Source organism: Tetrao urogallus (assembly GCF_951394365.1).
Source record: "Tetrao urogallus genome assembly, chromosome: 17".
Taxonomy (NCBI): Eukaryota; Metazoa; Chordata; class Aves; order Galliformes; family Phasianidae; genus Tetrao; species Tetrao urogallus.
In genome coordinates this window covers 6,890,456-6,910,771 of record NC_136830.1, presented here as the reverse complement: position 1 = coordinate 6,910,771, position 20,316 = coordinate 6,890,456, and positions in this window count along the sequence as shown.

Below are 20,316 nucleotides of genomic sequence, written 5' to 3'. Positions count from 1 at the left end.
AGTTGTAATTACACGTTCAACAGAACTGACAAAATCCAACAAAGAAGGAGAATCTACAAGGAAAGAAAACGCAAGTATTGCTGTAGAGTCGGCACAAATATCCAACAAATTCATTCCAGCTTTAACTCAGGAGGTAGCTAAGCTCACATTAAGGTGTGTTTCAGATATGCATGTGCATCACACAACAAAAAGCTTATTTCTCTTAAAAAAAAAAAAAAAACACCAGCAAAACACACCATTATTCATCAGTTAGGCCCAACAAACAAAAAACATGGCAAAAGCAACAAAAGCATCTGCACAGCACTGAGTTATCAGTGCTCAAGCAAATTTCATTGGTTAAATTGCTTTAAAAAAATAATTTCTTTCTAAAGCAGGCTTCCCCACATTGATGTACAAACTTCACTCCTTTTCACAATACACATAGCTGGCAAGTATATTCTTTCACTCTACCAAAAATACAGAGGTCAGTGTGACTGAAATTGTTATTTATCAGTTACAACCTGCAGCTGAACAGAAACAAACACATATCCCATGCATTTCCAAAAGCTCTGCTGCTGCTCACCGTGACGTGCATGTTCTGCTGCAGCTGATGGATCCGAGCCCACTCACTTCTCATAGTGAAGAGTGGAGTTTGCCAAGATCACACTAAGAACCAGAGGAAGGGATCACTTCAGCAGCACGGATCGGACCTCTCCTGCAAATCAGAGAACGTTCAGAGTCTGGCCTGGCACACAATCAGATCTACATGGGTAATACCACTGGAGACAAAAATCCTGAGTATTTCAAGGCAAAATGCTGGCACCTGCTCTGAAACAAAGGCACCGGATCTAACTGTGGAATAAGAGAATGTGTACTTATCAGTTACTGTAAAATCAACAAAAAATTACCACCTGAACCACCTGCAACTGTGAAGGGTAAATAACTCGGTCAGCACAACAGCTATTAAATGCAAACACAGTTAAATCCACATTTCAATGAGTGCTGTCTGCAAATTCAAGTGTTGTCCATCACTGGTTAAACACTGAGCTCTGTGTTACTGTAATCTCAATTACTGTAATTTACTTTCTATTGTAAATCTCCTTTCTGCGACAACCTTGTGGGAAGGCCTACCTGCAGGCTGACCTTCAAATGGCCCATTTTCCACCTAAACACGGCTTCTACCGTGACAAAGCAGTTTTTCCAACATCTCCCCATAAAGGCAGATTAGCTCTGCCTTTAATCACATTCTTGCTGCAGAGATGAGGGAAAACCAGCAGCAGCCGCCCCCCCTCAGGCTCACCTTTTGCCAGGCCCCTTCCCCAATGCACTCAAACTTCTGCCCCAGCTGCTCACCCCAAACCCCTCCAGTCTGTGGTCACTTCTTTCCAAAATAGTCCCGGACCCAATCAGCTTATCGGCATCAATCTGTTCCTTCCACGATCTCACAGATCCTCATGAAATCTTCCTTCCTCTCCCTCTCGTTATTCTAAGAAACGCCATCAAAATCCGATTAAAATGCTCTCACATTCCTAGGATGAAAGGCTTTGTGAAGAGCAGCTATGCCCTAAAAGCAGAAGAGGAACACTGCTGAAGCAAGGGCAATGCTAGCAGTAGCGAGACATCAAGATTCATAGAACCACGGGAGTCAGAAGGGAGCTCCACAGCCCGTCTGCTCCCACTGCCCGCAGTGCACAGGGACACCCACAGCTCCAGCAGCGCTCACAGCCCCCTCCCTGACCGTGGCTGCATGCAGGGATGGGGCATCCACTGATGCCTTCCAGTACTCAAGCATCAGAGCTCTTTCTCTCCAGAAAAGAAGCAAGGAGCACAGAGCTTCTTAAACGGAATCACAGTTGATCCGCAGTGGAACGCAAGGCGGTGGTATATAATGCAGGACATAATCCTTGCTCGCAGCACTCAGCTCGCTTTCCCCAGCCAACATTCCTAAAGCACCATTTACCCATTCTCCTTACGCTCACTGCTTTGTTTCACTGCGCTGCACTCAGCTTCCGAGCTGAAAACTCATTTTTCCTACATGATCTCATGAAGTCCATTTCCAGGTTTTAAATTCGGATAACTCAGCTATCCTTACAAGAGAAACATGACCCCCAAAATGAAAAGAAGAGCAAAATATTAGAATCACAGAACTGAGTCAGAAGGGACTCTTAAAGCTCACCCGGTGCATGGATACATGGGGGAAAGAAGCACCTCAGCCCACTGGCACCACATCCTGCACAACCTGTGCCCCAGTGCCACCGTGTGCCCACACGTACCGATGGTGCTGGTGTCCTGCAATGCTCCTCCTGCCTTCAGCACCCAGCAGCAGCCTCTTCCCTCTCTCCCCTTCCTCAGCTTCAGCCCACCTGTGGGTACACAGGACCTTCCTGCCCTGCCGACCCACTATGGGACGCTGCCAACATCGGAGCCCTGTCTACGCTCGAACCGCCTTCAATCCTCCCCATCCCGAGGCGCTGCCTTCATTTCATTTTGTTTCAATTAAGCGATCTATCCTCCCAAAGCACGCTGATGTTGCACAGCAGAAACCAAAGCGGATTACTCACTGCAGGGCGTCATTTTGGCCATGTTGGGGAGGGAAGGGCTCCACGCAGCTGCCTGCCCCGCCGTGCCCACCAGCGCACCGCTCTTACTTACATCAGCGCTAAGTCCCATAAGCCTATTAGGACAACAGGAGCAGCAGCCTGCAGATAATTTTTCCACCATGAATCACGTGATTATAGCCAACTTCCTTGCTCGCAGACAAGCATGCTTTAAATGGTACAGAGATTTGTACAGCGGAGAGGCAGCAGCTCCCGAGCACCCTGCAATGCCATCGGTGTGTTCATCCATTGGGCAGCTCTGTGTTGGTATAGCAAAGCACAGCAGCTACCAACAACCATCTCCATCCACTGCAGAGACACAGAGCAGTGCTGGATTTATTTCCCTGCTTCTATGACAAGTTTTCCCATTAACCAAGTGCCCTGGTCTTAAAAAAGTTACTTTTTCTTCCCCCCGCCTACCAGCTATGCATTGGAATCAAAGCCTACGGCAACCCTTCTTAAGCACTCTGCTGCCTCCTGCAACGCTCAGAGCCGCTGATAGGATCTGCCCTGCTAATTATTTAATCCCATCACTTATCATGCACGTATGAACAAAGATTGGCTTAACAGCATGCGTGTGTCCCACCAAGAGCATGAGGCTGTCTGCAGCACAGTCAGGAAATACAAGGCATGGCAAGAGCTTCAGAGAACACAGTGCTTGCTCTGCTGCCAGTAATGAAAGTTTCCTGGTAGAAATCTAAAAATAAGTGCTCCACATCTCACCAGACAGATACGACCTGCAAAGTCCCATACATCTTTAATGCGAACCCTTCCAAGGACTGCAAGATCCCCATTCCTCGTGTGCAAACATGGTTGAAGCTTTGAGTTCATCAAAGGTCAAAGTACTGTTCTTTGGGAAATCGAAGTCCAGCCCTATCCCAAGGGTGAACTGCTCAGCCCTGACATTTTCTCCCGTTGCAGGGAAAGGTTAGTGTTCTGTTCAACAAAGAGTCAGCCTATAAATAGCAGCATTTACAAGCACTTGTAAATCTCTAATTGCTATTGCCAGTGCAATTGCATAACTATCATCAGTTAAAGCTCCACTGAGATCCAGACATGCACTAAAGAACAGAAATATTTTCCATCTTTTTGATTATGTGCTGGCATCCCAGTGCTGGAGGGGCAACCCAACACCTGGTATTTTAGTATATATCATGTCAATAATTTAATGCCCTAACCCGTGTTAGGCAAGGTAGTTAAACAGGTACGAGTCACCCAGTGCTACAAGCTCATAACTTCCGTAATTACACGTCTAATCAAATCATAAATTTGCTGCTAAATACAATGGCATGTCTGTGTAATGGGCAATATTAATCCGAGAGGACTTCCTTGACGTAGCAGGACGATCAGTTGGTGGGACTGTCACGAAAACACAACTTTACAGTAGGATTCAATAGGAAAATGCCCCTGTACGTGATGAGGGGATAACCTGCGTAAAAAAAATTAATTCAAATTAATTCAAATTCTTCCACGGCTGTCAGTCCTACGTGATTTCTGTAATGTTGTTTGTGTCACATCTAAAAAGTGACCAGACAGGATCTATCCACAACAAGCAGCACCGCCGGCAGCGAGCAGCGATGTTCCTGGCACCCCACTCCAGCGTGGTTTAACAACAACTCCACTGTTAAGATCAACTCTGTGCAAAGCAGGGTCCTGACCAGGTCCCTCCCACTCGCTGCACCCTTGCCAGCTGGCTCTCCCTATGGCAGCCCCACCGGGAGCACGCTCAGCAATTCCTCTGACCCACACCACCACCTCTCCGCCCCATCCTTCCCTCATTTCATCCTCCTCACCCATCTCATCGCAAACTCTTCGCTCCTGAGCTTCACAGAGGTCCTCACTTGCGATGAGTCTCACCAGAGCCAGCCAGAACGAACCTTACCCAAAGGAGAAACGCTCTGAAATTGCAGTGAATCAGGAGTTTTTGATACCCTTCCGAGTGAGTCATCCCCATTCCCAGCGAGCGCGCCGCGGGAGAGACTCCACCTGCCTTGTTAGTGGGTGGGTATTTTCAGAAACCTCAATTCTTTCAGCAGTTGAAATAGAGAACAAAAACAGAACCTCGATTTCTGCCAACGCTGGATGACATCCAGCAGGAACAACGTGAATTACTAGTATGGCTGAAGTCAGGCTACAAGCGTGCTCATGCAGAAGGTCGGCGCTCCCAGCAGGTCTCAGAAAGCTCTGCTCTGTTTGCTCGTGTCATCAAACATTTGTTTTTGCGGTCAGCTTCAACTCCTGCTAATGTTCCTGTAGGCTTCATCCTCGGAAATGCATTTTGCCCACAACCAACGCCTGCAAATGACTTCCCCAGCACAATATGCAGTCCAGACGTTCCAGAAGCACTTGTGCTGCATACCAGATGAAATACTAATGATCGGGTCTTGCTACAAGCAAGAAAGTTTGTCTGTGGAACTCAAGGAAAAAGAAAAAAAAAAAGACAAAGCAAAGCACTTACAGGAGCACAGTTGGTTGGTTCGGGTCAAGCACCATTCTACCCACAGCTCCCAAATGCAGAAGAGGTTACACCCCTGGCACACAGAGCATGAAGAGTTAACTCGGCGAGCTGGCACTTCTCCTCCAACCTGTTTGGAATCATTATTATTCAGGAGGAAGTTATATATTAATTTGCAGGAACAACAATCTCTTTGTGCATGAAGCTTAACTTCACACTTTGTCACGTTTAAAATAAATGTTGCACAGACTCGAATGGAAGGAGGTTAATCCCCCGGATACATCTCTCTTTTGTTCTCATACCACGCTCTGAATCGCAATGAAATTAACCCCAGGCTAATTGATGTACATCCCCTGGACCGAACGAGGGCCGGTTCTCATCCTGCCCCAGCACAGGATGCCACCCTCAAGGCTGAGTTCGGACAGTAACAGGAGCTCGGAGACCACCCCCACTGGGAAGAACCACACTGTGCCCAGGGAGGAAGCAGAAGGAAGGGATCGTTTCATAGACAGAGCCTCCAAAGGTCACCATCCCACAGAAATAGCGCGGCGCAAAGAGCCATTTCCTGCTGGCCTCCGCAGGGCAGGTGCTTTTGTGTCAGAGACTGCAGGGGAGGGCAAAGCCCGTAATCCTCTGATCTTCCTCTTCAAATTGTAACAGGATTGCCAGCGCTGGAAAATGCATTTGTGACCCTGCCCTGCAAACCACCTTCAGAAAGGACGACCAAGTTGGAGCTCCTGGCACTCATTTATAAATGCTGCCCGTTTTTGTACGTTCATCTGATGGCTGAGAAAGAGATTAAGGTATTAACATAGGGAGAAAGCACAAAGTCGTTTCATCCAGCGTTTAACGTTAAGAAAACCCAAAGCTAGTGGTCTTGTGCCACCTCAGAGGTCATTTTTAACCATCTGAAGAAAACCTAAGCCATAAAAACAGAGGACGAAGGGAAAAAGTGGGCGACTGACATCTGCATTTGAGGTCTGAGCTGCCAGATTGCTTCTGTCAACAGACCTACACGCAGTTTTACACCTGCCCCTGTCTGCAAGGATGAGCTCTGAAGCTGAGCCACCACCAGCAGAAAGACTCCTGCATGGAACACACCGAGGCGCTGTAACAGGTCATGCTGCTTCCCAGCTTCCATCTAACAAGAGCCGTTTGTCGTTACATGTTTTTGTTTGGAACATTATGGCCTGCTTCAGCTCTTACAGCTCAACCACCCCACGTCTTCACTCGCTGATTCCCCATTTGTTTTCCTGCAACCACACGCTGTGCTCAGCAGCTCCACATTTTGCTTCTAACAACGCATCCTCCTTCAGTTGCCCAGTAGCAATTTCTCCATTCAGTCCACCATGCCACCCTTTGGATATTTTTGTTACTCATGACATGAGCACGTCACCAAGCCTGGTCAACAGGGCTCCGTATTCAACCCCAAATACTCATCCCAAGCATCACTGCAGGAGGAGCTGCACCACACCAGCACGGGCCTCACTATTGGGCTGTCCTCCTCTAACACCAATTATAGAGCTTTGGTTGGAAGGGTCCATGAAGATCCCCCAGCTCCAAGCCCTGCCATGGGCTGGCTGCCCCCCAGCTCTGGCTGCCCAGGGCCCACCCATGGCCTCGGGCACCTCCAGGGATGGGGCACCCATAACTAAGGAATGGCTTCCAGCTTTCTTTCTGACCATAGTAGGAATTCCTGTCTTAAAGATAACAAAACTGTAACACAGCTGTACCCGTTCTAAGTGAGCAATAACAATACCTCATCATTAGAGAGCATTGTTCCTCAGAAACATGACATTACATGGAAAATTGAGGCCTGCAATGAATTACCAGCCAACATGCTATCTAGAAGCTCTATGACTACAGCAATCCCTCCATCTCCTTATATGCTCAAGAAAACACAGAGAGAAAAATAACCCACGAACTGAAAGTCAACAGCTCAGACACATAAACTCTTAACAATTTGGAGTGGAGAGGGAGAAAAAAAGAGCAGCAGAGCCAACAACACTACGCTGACGTGGCAGCACTGAGAACATGGAGGTGATGGAGAGGGAGAAAACGCCAGGGACTTCCCAGCCAAACCTACAGACAACCAGAGCCAACAGAAAGCAGTTAGACAGGATGGGAGGACCTGGCCTACCTGCCCAAAACTGCCCAGTGTCCAACTTAGTCTGCAGTGGTGAAGATGTTCTCAGAACACTGACTGCTGGTGCCCCTGCCACACTCACAGACTGTTCCATGCTCTATCAGCACTGAGACCTGGTGGAACCAGTGCAATTATCAGGATGCTGAGACGTGAGGTTCCACGTGGGAGTTATCTCAGCACTTCAAGGAGCCAACACCAGCAGCAGGTGATGGTCGAGCTTTATAAAGGTCTTACAGCAGCAAGCAAAATCCAGAACGAAGGGGCTCTAAGCAGGAGCAATTTGTTATTAGGAGGGACGTAACACAGATAAAAGTGCAACCATTTCTAGAGCCAAGCTGAACAGAAGAAATGGCTTTTTTTTTTTTTTTTTTTTTTAACCTTAGAGTAACCATTTTCAGCATCAATAAAGGCAACATTCTGAATGTCCATCAGCCTGGAATTAAAGCTGTTACATCTCCAACACGAAGAGTGGAGCTGAGCAGAAAACTTTGGAGAGAAGTTGAAAACATAGCAACTTGCTCCTTACGGAGCCAGGCTTGTACACAAATCATCCCCATCAACCATGTATCTACCATACAAAAAAAAGGAGTCAAAATCAACTGTGTTTCACCTCATGTGCAACAGTCCAGTACCAACAAATTCAACATTACCCACATTCACCACATTAGAGACGTGCTGCGTAGGTTTTAACACACCACAAATAATCTCTAAAAGGCAGTAAACACGTTGGTTAGGAAACAACATCCATCCCCCTCCCTACGACTGAAGACTAAATAAAAGAGAAAAGGCTCCATACTGTTTGTAAGAGATGGTCAGCAGCTGGACCTGAGTTACACATCTGCTACCACATCCCCGCATGTCTCGCTCAGTGAATTGAATCATTACAGCTATCCCAGCCTTTTACCTCAATTAAAAGCATCTTCCAGGAAGAAAAAATGCCTATTCCATGTTATGCTGGGCTTCAGCCTCCCTCAGCTCCTCTTCACACGTAAGCACGACACCAATACCAGACTAGATGGGGATGAACCAAGACTGGCAGCTGCGTGGTTACAAGGACGCTTCTCGCAGCCCAGACCAACCCTCAGCACTCCAAGCGCCGAGCAGAGGCTCTGATGGAATCTGCAAGCACTGCAGAAGCAAAAGGAAGCACAATTCCAATATGTTTAACAGCCGAATTAGCATAATGCTCACCATGCAGAAACTGGCCTCCCTGACCTTCGCTAAATGCTGACCTGTAGCTACGGACGAGTCTTTCCAATGGGTGAGTCAAGCACAGCTACGGGTGAAGACAAGAAAACATCCATCAGCCCGTCCAGTTGAGTGAGAAGTCATCTCTTACAACAAAAAAACTGCCTTTTGTGGGGAATGTAAACTGCAAGTTGCCTAGTAGGAATTACAGGATAGATCCGCTCAAACATGTTTTAGAAACGCTTTGGATTCATTGCTTAAGCCAAGGCATCTATTTTCTTAAATGCTGCTGTGATTGCAGGACGGAACAGGACATGGAAAAAGGAAATCTCTGTGCCCATCGGGTGGTGGGGTCACCGTCCCTGGGGGTGTTGAAGGCAAGGGTGGCTGTAGGACTTTGGGACACGACTAGCAGGCAACACTGATGGTCAGACTGGGTGACCTTAGAGTCCTTTTCAGCCTTTGTGATTCTGTGATTTGTGTACATGTACTGTGAGAACAGGGTGATACATAGGTAACCATTAGACTGCTTTAAATATTCTGAGTGCAAATCACACTAATAGCCCACATTTACAAGCGCTGTTACAGTCAGAGCACTGCCTGACAACAAACAACAAAAACAACATTGCTTGCCAGGCCGCCAAATAAAGGAAGAAACCAGCTGAACTGCACAACTTCAGAGGAATGCCCGTCTCAGAAAGGCATCTGTGCTCGTTCTGCTCAGAGAAGAGCTCCGACTGTTCTCCTGAAAATCAAACGCGATTACTGCGGCCAAAAATTCCAACTCTGTTTCAAATGTATCGTGGCTTTACTGGGCTGAAATGCTTTCGTTCCGGATGAGGCAGCTCTGTCCATCGAAAGCCTTGTATGGCTGAGCAGCACACAAACACCCTCTTGGGTGCTGGCACAGCTCGCTCCTACCGAGAGGGACTGCGTGAACCCTGCCTGCACGGCAGCCAGGCGTGAATCCAAGCTGCAGCCTGAGCTCGCTGGAAGAGAGGAAGACGGACAGACCTCAATCCCTGTGTGCCTCTTTCAAATTCTAATCGGCGTCACAGAAAGACCTCCCTATTCCTACAGCAGGAGGAAAAGCAAAGCGCGTGTGCTTCGTACCGGGAGCAGAAAACAGCCGCTATGAAAACATAAACACGGGGCTGATGTCTACAGCAACATCTCGGTTTGCATCAGCAAAGCACATGCACGCACTCTATGCTTTCACACAAGTCAACAACACACCGAACCAAAGCATTTGAGCCTGAACCCAACAGAGCTGCTTTCTTTTCCTCCCCTTTTGCTGCACCCGAGCTGCCTGCAGCAGCGCGTGGCCGCTTTGAGGAGCGCTGCTAAGTGGGTCAGAGCTGCGGCGCTGCCCCGAGCCCAGGGCTGCTCTGCCTGGGAACGCACTCATCTCCCACCGCCCCACGCTGAGCCTTACACTAATTCTCTGCACCCAGACAATTAGGAGCCGCACAAAGCTGGAGCTGCCCGCCCGCTGCACGACCTGCTTAAGGAAAGCATGCTCTGTACCCTCCCTGCTTAGGGAAACTTCTGGAGCGCACCCATGTCATTTTTTTTTTTCCCCTTCTCAGTGAAAACCAGGCAGATAATCCAATTGCTGCAGGTTTGGTTATCTTTTCTACTTGTTGCAGCAAGCTAACGATCATCCTGACTCATAATCATTACAAGAGCAAGAAGCTTTCAGTGCTCACACTGTTGCAAGTCCAACATTTATCTCCTTCCAGGCACGCCACAGCTTTATGCTAGCTCAGAATGGAAAGTTGGGGCAGTTAATGCTGATAAGAGGTTCTAATGAGCAGCTCTGTAATTGGCTTTCAGGAGCCCAGATTTCCCCCAGACGCCAATGCGCACACACCTAGCACGGGGATGAAGAACATAAAAAGGAATTCAGCTGCTATTTACAGCATCCCTCAGCCCCGAGCAGAGCAGCAGGAAGCACAGCGAGCCCACGCACGGCGCTGCACAGGGCACAGGTGCACCCAGGGTTCAGCAAGGGCTGCTCCCAGCGATGCTGTCAGAGCCATTAAACCCAAGTGCGTTTCAAAGGCTGAAGTTTGCTCCTGCGGGAACACCCGCACTGCCCCCATGTGCTCCTCCAGCACAGGGAGCCCTCGCTTCGAGAGACGCTGATACAAAAGCAAGCAGATCGTGGCTTTTCCTATAGGATGTCTTTGGATGGTTCCTATGTAAAAAACAAACCAAAAAAAAAAAACAACAAGAAACACAACTAAAAGATTGCAACACCCCTAAGTTCTCGTCACCCCTTGTGCATCAAGTGGAGAAGTGATACGGGCTGTGCTCATAGCATCGCTGCAAGCCTCATGCCCAGGCTTGCAGGACACAGCAGCTCACTGCAGCCCAGCTTCTGCAAACAGCCCACAGCACACAAGGCGAGCTGCTCTGGAACGTCGCCTCCAAGCACCGAATAGACACAGAGTTTTCCTCCCAAAAGCTGCTTGCTGCTAGGAATCAAAAAGCCTCAGAACACAGCACCTGTGTTAAGAAATACTGTGGGAAGACTCTGAGTATTTCCCTACCAACAGCATCTCGGAAGTGCACCAAGCTACAAAAGTGAAAGAGACTTCCAACCAGTGTTATTCACATCCTCCTGCAGGAAAACGTCCCATAGAAAGCAATAGCTTGGAAACACGGAAAGGACAGCAGCACTGCATGGAAGTCGAACACTTAAATCCTGCGTTTAGTCATTCATGTGCACATGCACCTCTTCTGCTAGGCAGGGCTGTATAAATCCACACAGCGTGACAAAGCCATTGCCAAAGGACACATCCCCAGGCCAGCAAGTAAGGCAGCTACCAGGTTCAGAGCACTGATGGGACGCTCCCTTACTGCTCCAGAGAACTCATGGGCAGCAGGGAAACAACACGGAGCTGCACCAGCTTCATTCTGATGGCAATGGGAAAAGCTGCCAGGAGAGAGAGCCCTGTGAGCACAGCTCCAGCACAGACCGATCCCGAGGAGAGGACGAGGCAGCGCACAGCAACGCATTCTCACCATGGAGAAAGCTCATTTTTTACTCTGCAGTCACCAACCGCGTTTGAAAAGGAAGGGAGGTGCCAAGGTCAGCTGCAAAGACAGCCAGGGACACAAGCAGCGACTGAGCAGAGCCTGGCACAACTGCGTGTGTGCCAACATCCCTGCACCCAGAACCCATGGCACACAGCTGCTGCACCCTTTGGGACTGCTCAGGAACACCGTGCTCCTTGCTGCTGGCAGCCTTCAGACACAGCAGGGTCACATCCAGAGGCACAATGTTGTACATGGCTGGAAACGGCATGGAAAAGAAGAAAGGAAAGGGAATGGTGTTGCTCCCCACAGCTTGCAATACAGCAACGGACAGAGGGAACCGAGTGCTTAATTATCAGACCTCAGAGCTCCCCCAGCACACTGATACCGGGTAGGAACCATCCGAGTGCTTTGGCCACACAGGAATTCCAACCTCACACTGGGAACCAGCACAGAGAACGGTCTGAAAGCGAAAATACTGAGGCTGACAGGTGAATCCCCAACAAACCACGCAACCATCACAGGTGAACCGTGGGCTGCATCAATTTAAGCAGCTGCCGGTCTCCTTAATGGCTCTGAAGCAGAAAGGCTCAGTAGATCTGCTTGCAAATGCATCCTCTTGGCTATTTTTACACGAAAAACCACCAGACGCAGTGAGGAAAATCCTACAGAAGATGGCGAGGAAAAAAAGTTTAGACATTCTTGAAAGCTTTTTTGGATCCCCGGCTGAAGCCGCCTGCCAACTCCATCAGCATTGCCGCCGCACGCTGCCCGTTTCCCTACCACGCCCTACAATGTCACCAAACCACAACAAAATTTTGTGCCGCTGCTACAACCGAGAGCCGCAACGCCTTCCAACGAGGAGGAAACACCGCCGGCACTCCCTAAGGCCGAACAGCCGAACAACCCCACGGTTACCCTGGAAACACACTTTACCTCTTCCGCCCGCCAGGAGAATCGCCCACCATTTGCCATATAATGGGATAAAGCAGCATTGCGCCGTGCGACCCCGCGGGCAGAGCAAAGCCCCGAGCCGCCCCCTCCCCCGCCGCCCGTAACCCCCGGCCCGCACTCACCCGGCTCCGGTCCCGCCGCGGGAAAGTTGCCAACCGAATCTGAACGAGGCTCGGCCCACGCACGGCCCGCCCGGCGGACACCCGGGCACGGCCGGACACCCCCACCCAGCCGGGGGCGGGGACGGGGCGGAGCGGGGCGGAGCCGCCCCCCGCGCCGCTCTGCCCGAGGGGGCTGCTCGGAGCGGCGGGAGTGCCCGGCGGGGCGGGGCGGGAGGCGGGGGAGGGCCGCGCCCGTCCGGCCCCGTCGCGTCCCGTCTCGTCCCGTCTCGTCCCGTTCCCCCGCCCGGCGTCAGTACCGCGGCGCGCGCAGCCCGACCCGGCCCCGCGGGAAGCGCCGCTGTTGCTACGGCGACCGCGCGGAGCCGCCGGGATGGGCGGGGCTTCGCTTCTCCCTCCTCATTGGGCGATTGCTCGCGGGATGCCCCGCCCCCATTCCACCTGCACCCGGTGGTCCGGGCGCGGCGCCGGCCGTGGGTGGGGAGCGCGCGGGTTCGAGTCCCGGCCCCGCCCCGAGAAGGGCTGCGCTCAGACTCGGGGGGGGATCTCCTTATTCCCCCTCCGCTTGAGGAAGGGCTGTGTCCCTCACACTAAGCGGCGTTCCCCCTCGCACTGAGGCGCAGCTCTCCTCCACTGAAGAGCTTTCTCCCGCAGAGCCGCTGATGCCGGCGTGCCCCCCACGGCCGTGCTGCTTTCCCTGGTGCCAGGAGTTGCAGATTCCGCGGGACACACGAGTGCGAAGCTGCACCGCACAGCCCCGAGGCTGCTTCATCCCTCCGTGACCCCTCCCGAGCTGTCTGAGGGCAGTGACTTCCTTGGGCCACCTCAGCTGCCCTGCCTGTGCTGCAGGGATGGGCCAGGCGAGGTCCCAGCAGCCAAAGCTCTGGCCCTGCAAGAGCTGCGTGAATGCAGAGCTCTGCACCCCATCCCCTCCCCATGGAAGTGCTCACAGAGGGCGTTCTGCTCCTCATCTCTTCGAGGTCTTTTAGGAACCTCTGCTCCAGCATAGGGGGCTGCAGAAAGCAATGTGAAACACCAAGATATCCGGATGGGTTATTCAGGAGCCACCTGGATGGCATCGCCTTCCACAAACACCCGCACACCACGGTGCTGCTGGAGACGAGCTGGCCACGCCAGGCCCTGGGGCTGCATAGAAATGGGCGACTTCAAGGGGAGCAGACACCTTCCCATGGAGCTGCTGCCTCCTTTCCCACCATGAGGAGGAACCTCAGCACGCCCAGGGAGCTGGGAGCTGAACTACAAAGCAGCCACAGCACTCCCCACGCTTCGTGTCCCAGCAGGCCGGGCTGCACCCACGGGATGCAGAGTTGCAGTGGGAGCACACAGCTCTCCCCAGCAGCCTCTGTGCGTGGCTGGAGGGGCCGTGTCCAACCCTCAGACAGCCTGGGGAACTGCCCTATGGGAGCAGTGTGGGTCTGGCACGGAGAGGAGCCCATGAGACCTGCAGGGCTGTTGCAGAAAGCTGTGTTCCCCGGCACTGCTGTGCCGTGCACCCAGCTGATCTTTAAGGTCTCCTCCAACCTAAGCCATTCTATGAGCTGATGCTCCCTCCCCACCTCCAGCCTCTCCCAGCTCTTCTCTCTATGCATTTACCAGCAGAATTTGGAGTTAACCGCAATCTAGGGGCAGAGTTAAACGCAGGGCCCTGCTCTGTCACCCCATGTACATAAATTAGAGCTGTAATTCCACACTGTGGTGTGGATGGCGATAGCAGACACTGCCGGACCCAATGCACACAGATGTTTGAGCTTTGGACCTTTGGTTTATGTTTTCACCAATACTGTCAGTGCAATGATAAGCAAGCAGCGTACAGTGAAGGAGTGCTCATACTTGAGAGAAATGACAGACCTGGAGAAGCTGTCATCTCTATAACACTAACACTCTCTGCCACAGCACTAACAGAAGGCTCTGCCAGGCAGATTTGCTGGCTCACAGTAGCTCGGCTCGTTCCCAGGTGGGCAATGCCTCTGCTGCTCCTCTCTACAGCACAGTTACCTCTCAGGGTACGAGGAGCTGCATGGAACAGCAAACGGCAGACATGCAGCAGCAGGGCTGCTCCAGCACTTTGCATCCTCTCACACAGTCTGTCAGAGCCCTGCAGTGGAGAAATGAGTTAAGTGCACATGCCGTGTGCACTGAATGCCAGACCACTCCGCTCCTGCACGCAGGGGTCAGGCAACAGCAGTAGCTCGAGGTGACACTGCATGACAGCAGCCTGCTCCTGTCACCTCCGCGTGCTGCAGGTCCTCGCCAGTCTCACTGATGTGGCTGCAAGGTGCAAGGGCACCATCCCTCCCTGCCCCAGTTACCTGTCCTGTTCTGCAGGCATGGAGAACACTTCTGCTGGGTCTGGGGACAAGCACTACAGGATGCCCACAGCACTTCAGAGATCAGCCCTGTAGACCCATGCAGTCACTGCCCTCAGCACCCAAATGTCTCCAGGAAAACAGAATATAGGCAAGGCAGAGGCTGCCAGGCCTGCCTGATCCTACAGTTGTAAGCAGCCACAGCCAGAAATCCTTGACAGAAAAACAAGGATAATGAAGCATTTAATTTGTGTGCACAATGCTCTTCTAGTTAGGAAGGGTTGTTGGAGGTCACACCATCACTGAGGTTTTATTGCATCAGAGCAGGTGCAGATTTTGCAGTGGTACAAGCCTTCAGCACTGCAAGGCCTGGGAAGGCTGAGCAGCCCCAGCCCACTGTCAGCACACAGAATGGGGTCTGTGCTGGAAGGACGGGAAGCAGAATTCCTGGGAGTTGGCCTTTGTTTTCCCAGGCAGGAGAGTGACTCAGAGCTCAGCCCGAGCTGCTGTACAGCAGCCAACAACAGCACACTGCTCATCAAAGTGATAAAGGCGAGTATCTCGGTGCCATTTGCTCAACAAATAAAGGCTCAAATAAACCTCTCTACCCCAGGGCCGACCCAGGCAGCAGCTCCAAAAGCAGCTCTGAGCCTCATCCCCTTTTGCTCCTGCCCCTGCAGCCCGAAATGCTGCTCCCAGGCTGCTGCTCCCCTGCAGCTTTTGGGAGGAAGCATCCAAAATTAAAAACTAAAGGCATTCACTTACAGGATCACTTACTCCCCTCCATCTGAGCAGTGTGGGGTTTACCTCTCCTTCCTCTCGATGCATGCAGAGCATGTTTGCACGCTGAGGACCTGGTCTCTGGTGATTAGATTGCTAATTAATATCAGGTAATTAACACGTTCACAAGGACTGGTGGAATCTCACCCTGACGGTTTCCAAACTGTGTCTGTCTGGGGAGCGTCTTCGTCAGCCTTTGAAGTTCTTCGCTGTGAGTTCTGCAATCAATTAAGCCTGCACTGAAAACTGGTGCTGTGCCATTAGAGCAAACATGCCCCAAGAAGCAAACATATTAAGGATTAATTAAATACCAGGTTTTATTTAATTAAGCCTCTTCTCATAAGTACGTAAAAGCAGGAATCTGGAGCGAGCACCTGATCTTGCCTTCTCCTCTATCCCATTTTTAGGAGCGTGTTGCAGACTCGGTTGGCTCTGCTTGAGACACTCAAATGCAAGCTGATACAAACCTATTTTGCCATTCTGTGCCCGAGCACAATGCCTTGGGGGGCACTGAATGCCTGCAGTACCCCCTTACCTGCAGCAGGAAGGCACCACGACTGCTGTGCTGCCCACCCAACTGCCCCCTCCCCACCTTCAGATGGGGATTGGGGATGGGCTCACGAGCACAAAGGACAGCCCGGGCTCAGCAATTGGAAAATACATCAACCATAGAGAATAGAGCTTTAATTTTTCTTTCTGAACAACAATAAGGAACAGTTTACAGTACCAAAAAAAAAAAAAAAAAAAAAAAAAGCATGAATAAAATAATATAAAACAGATATTACACCACAGTGTGGAGTTTAAATCATCTAAGAACATTAGCAGCACTTCTACAAATATATTAAAAGCTAGAGTGCTCGTTAACCTCAGATAGAGCAACTCCCAGAGACCAAAATGGCATCCAACATGGAAAAGCAGCAATCAGTGCAGGGCAACACGAAGTCTGACACTGGCACACCACTTCCATTCAGACATTCACACCCCAGGGGTCCCAGCACGAGGGAGGTGACAACTGTGGGCCTAAGGTGTCACCCAGGTGGGTTTTCCCCTTCCTGGGAGTTCCCCCGTTCAGCATTCTCCCATTCCTACACAACATACCGTCCCCATGCAGGGGCTCTGTGCCCCCAGGCTCTCTCAGACCCACAGGCACAGCTCTGCCTGTCCCTGCTCGGTCCCCATGTGCAAAATCAGTTTCTAAAAGGAAGTTATTAAAGGGCTGAACTGGACTTTAAGGTGAAACATGCTTATCGTTCATCTAAAATTAGAGCACACTGAAAGAACAAGACAGCTATTCCAACAGGGTGCATTCTCCAGGAAGTTCAAGGGTCAGCCACAGCTTACAACAAACCCAAGCACCCCGGGCTGTGGGAAGCTGCAGCTCCCAAGCAATTTCAGCTTTGGCCCACAGTGCCATAAACATAAACCTGGTGAGTGAAATGGTGGACCACGGGGACGTCAGGTGTCCCCATCAGCAGTGTGTGCAAACAGCAAGGACAGTGACCTTGAGCAAGGATACCTGAGTGCCCAAAACAGCACATGGCACCAAGTGGCATTTCATCAGCTTGAGAATATCTGAACATCTTTACAACAGAGCTCTGAAATCAGGTTCTGGTGGGACTTACACGACGTCCACCTTGCCAGAAATTGTCGCTCCATCTGCAGATTGTGCTCTTCCACCACCAATTGGTGCTCATGCAACATTAGAATGCCAAAAAATAATGTGCTCAGAACTGCTTGGGACCAGCGAAAATTCCCAAACAAAGACATAGGCCAAGTGTTATGAGGAAACCGCCGTGGGCACATGGAGCAGAGGGCTCTGCCATAGGCAGAACAGCAGGGTCTGCAGCACTGAGCCCGGGACTGTTGCTCCCACTGCAGAGAAATTGGGGAAGAAAGGAAAACTGGCCATCCAGCTGCTTAACCGTGAGTAAAGGAAGAAGGAAGAAAGTAGAGTCTCATTCTGTGACCTTGCTCCTGGTCACCTGTGTGGGATTTATAGGGATGGGGAAAGCACTGCTGATCCTCACACTGCGGGTACAGTGAGGGCTGTGGGTGGGAGTTCAGGGACATTCTGCATGGGAGCAGAACAGGGAAGCAGCAGGATGCTCCCAGGCAAAAATCTCTCTCAATCCTCATGAAAAATGTCAGAAGCAAAGCTATTCAGACACCCAACGCAGCAAAACTCCTCTAAAAAATCACTCACTTAGGAACAAAGACAACTCACATAGCATTCACATCAGCAACACTGAAAGAGATGGGTACCAAGAGTTATTTAGCAGCGGAAACACTCAGTGCAGGAAAGCAGGCCAGGATCCAAACATTGCACTTAAATGCACCGGGATCAGCTGGGAGCTGAGCTCCAGCAGCAGGCAATGCAACCTGCAGCACTGCAGCTGCTCAGAGCTGGGGAGCACAATGCCAGCCCTCAGCTTTGCAGCCATCACATGGGGTGAATCACAGCTCAGGGTGCTGCTGAGATGGAGAATTCCTCATCTGAGGAGCCAGACAGGATGGCTGTATAAGGGCAGGCAGCCCTGCAGCAGGCTGCTCCTCGCTCAGCTGCAAAGGAGAGTGACTTTAGTAGCCATTGACACAGAACCTGGCTGGCTGTATTCTTTGGACTATCCAGCTGCTCTGCAAGTCACAGCAGAGCCCAGCTCTGCGTTGTGCACTCATGTCAACCCAGGGCAGACACAGCCCTGCACAGCTCTGCCCACGTGAGTTGAAACAGAGCTTCCCCCCCACGCTCCGTTTTTCCTTCTTATCCACAGTTGGAAAATCAGAGCTAAACTCAAGCCAAGGTTTGGGGACAGCAGTGCCTCTGCACACACCAGCACAGGGATGGGGGTGTAGCACGGGACAGCTGCAAGGACACCACACAGTTCTTTGAAGCAACACATTTCTTCTCCCTTCTCAAAAAATAACCCACTTAATTCATATATTTTCTCTCTATACCATATATATATATATATATAATATATAGACACTATTCTCTGGTAAACATTTACAAGATATGTTGGCAACATTGAAAAGATACATCTCCATTTGCATCACAACGCACGCTCACACACTTCAGTGCACACAGACACACAGGAATGTACAATCAATAAATACTTTTCCTCCCCAAAAGTTATTCAAAAAAACAAAACAAACATTGCTATCGAGTGGCCCAAAGACACTCTGTTCACACGGACAGCAAATATTGTGCAGAATTTCTTGGCTGTTTTTGTCTGAAAACCAAGAAAAGAAAAACCAGAAGCATGAAGGATAAAGTGTCAGCGATGCTGCTTGTCAGGATCATGTTAAGTTACATAGTGGCTCCTGTCCTTTGGAGGGGATGGGGCAGAGCACTCCCCTTCCCCTTTGGAAGTGGCCACGCAGGCGGACGCTCATCTACCCCAAGACCCAGAGAGAAGAGGAACAATCTGGGAGGGGCACAAGCATCCAGCTCTGCTCTATGCAAAGGCAAGAGATTGGCATGGAAACCTGCAGCTGCTCTCCTCCTCCTGCAGATTTCGGTGCACACCGCCGCTCCCTGCAACCTCTGCATCCCGGCACCGCAGGATGGCTGTGGCTGATTTGCTCACACTGCAAACTCCTTCACTGCAGAACTTTCCTGAAGCTTTCTCTCTGCAGCTGTCTGCCTGTCCTTCTTCTGCAAGCAACATCTAACACATGCCGTAAGTCATTACGGAGCACAGTCGGCACAGACAGACGTTCCACAGAAGAAGGGAAGGGCCCTTTTTCCCTTCTGGCGAGCAGCTCTCCAGCAGAAGAGCAGGGCCCTATTGCCCAGAGGGGCGGAGGGCAGAGCGCACACATCACAGGGAGGGGAACACATATTTCTGCAGCCAGACTTGAGAGAAACTCCCTTACAGAGAGCTCCAGCCCAGCATCTCCCCTGCATTCCAGACAGCTCTCTGTGGCCATGGCAAAGCCTTCTCTGGCTGAGACAGACCTTCCCATCACCAACACCTCTTCTTTTTTTTTTTTTCCTCCCCATTTTTTTTTTTTTTTTTTTTTTTTTTTTTTTAACCTGAGTTGAGAAATGAATCCAAATCCAAATCCACACCACAGACATTGCACGACACAGATGCTCAGCCCCGTGCTGGCAGTGCTACAGAGGCACTTCATGCAGCGTGCTCCAGGGCTGCGATGCTGGAGAGCCACTGCAGGAAAGGTGGCTGCAATGCATCTTCCAAAAGCAAAGACCACTCAGAGACGTTGGGTAAAAGCAGCCCACCACGACCTAACTGGAGACCTTCAATGGGCTCAGGGTGCTTTCCGAGCAGCCCCATAAGCACACAGAAACCTGCAGGCACCAGAGGGACCATTTGCACCGTTCAGCTGTAAGCAGCCACTCTTCCAGCTAACAGAGGAAGAGACAGGCACCTTCAGAGGGGAGTCAGGACAGCCACTAGGTCAGGAGCTCCCACTTGCCTTTCAAGGAGCTCTCCCCTAATGTGGGTTGCAGAAGGACGGGCAGGAGAGCAGACCCCTAACACAAGCAGCTAGAATAAGGCAGGTACAAAAACCTGGTGTCTGGAGATCCCAGACAAGGCCAGGAGCAGATCTCGGTGTTCAGAGGCATTACAGAGGCTGAATTTTGAAAGAGAAACCCAATGCTGAATTTGGAGCTCTTCCAAAAATCCATCTGCAGACAAAACTCTTGTGTGCTCAGATACCATAGTAACAAACAATGTAAAAATCCAAGGGAGAGCAGAGCCCT